The 1,310-nt window shown below is 39.9% G+C and overlaps 1 protein-coding gene across 2 annotated transcripts in view; it reads right to left on the bottom strand.

Moving 5' to 3' along the window:
• LOC105682143 (protein lethal(2)essential for life) overlaps positions 1-1,310 on the bottom strand; it is a 10,222-nt gene that overhangs the window by 2,088 nt on the left and 6,824 nt on the right. The gene's annotated exons all lie outside the window — the stretch shown is intronic.

Here is a 1,310-nt window from a genome sequence, read left to right as displayed (position 1 = left end):
CCGCCGCTTTAAGGCAGGCGAAGGCAGCCTTCGCCTGCTTCCGAAATCTGCATTTATAATTAATTTGTTAACCAGTTAGTCTGTATATCAAGATAACAAGTTTTCTCCTTCGGAAGACCTTAGGTATCTGTCTGTTGGATACACGAGAAATTTACAACTATTAGCTATTTAGCCACCATACGCACAACCGTTTCTAAAGCCTTCTTTAATCACTCTAATAGTACTCGAGAGAGAAAAAAGCGTAATTCAGTGGAACTATCAAATAAAAGCCGTTCTTCCGGTTAGCTCAATTTGTCCACGTAGTAACTTCTAGTTACGAAGGTCGCCGGAGTTTATAGAACATGAAGACACAGTAGGAAAGAAAAAATATGTAGGAGTTAATCCCAGCTTTTTCTACTTTCTACCCGTTGCAAAGTTTTTTCTTATTTTTCATTCTCGTCCTGTATTTTTCATGTAACACCAGTGTTTTGTAATTTCCATTCTACGTGAATGTAACCGTTGAGAACGAGCAAACCGAGAAGATGTAGCTGATAAACACATCTATCTGGAACATCGTTTCCTCCCCCCTTTTTTTTTTGTTCACTCGTAAGAAAGACGTGCGTGCAAAGTATACAAGTAGCAGGTGAAATCATTTTCTACTATTGAGCAAAAAGAGAGAAACAGAATCGTCACGTTGACACGCGTGTTTTGTACTTCGATCAACAATTTATCTCGTGGTTAGCAGCTTCACTTTGGAAACAAACATTAAGTGAAAGAAAGCGAGGGTAAACGCATCAGTGACAGCAGAGGAAAAGCGAACCGCGGTTCTTCGGGTGATACCAGCGTGATCCCAGGACCCGGGGAGCAATTTTCAAAGTTAGAAAATAAGGAAAGAGCTTGTGCAGAATGATACGGAGAACCTTCACTTTCTTTCGTACATTTCGGGCAAAGTAGTAAGAGACCGTCAAACAAATTTTAAATCTCCAGTGCTGCTGCATATTGAATACAGAGAAAGAGAGAGAGAGAGAGGGAAGGAGAGAGTGAGAGAGAGAGAGAGCGCGAGCAAGAGCGACACATTGTGCGCTTGCATTTTTGTACATATAGAATATTTCGTATTGAATCGTTTTCTATGGTCCTGTCGTTGATGATTCGAGAAGCATTTATTTTTATATAGAGATTATTATATATATAGCGAAACAAAAAAGAGATCTGAAAGTTTTAAGGGAAAGCCGTTTTTTAGTCCGAGAGGCGCCCCCATTTCAGGGGGGTGCTCCGACACACCTCACACTTTCTCGATTCTTTCTGTCGACAAAAAAAAAAAAAAAAAAAAA

This window comes from Bombus impatiens, unplaced genomic scaffold, assembly GCF_000188095.3.
Source record: "Bombus impatiens unplaced genomic scaffold, BIMP_2.2 scf_0017, whole genome shotgun sequence".
NCBI classification, from domain to species: Eukaryota; Metazoa; Arthropoda; class Insecta; order Hymenoptera; family Apidae; genus Bombus; species Bombus impatiens.
Note: the sequence above shows the minus strand (reverse complement) of the source record. Positions and strands in the feature narration are given on the sequence as shown.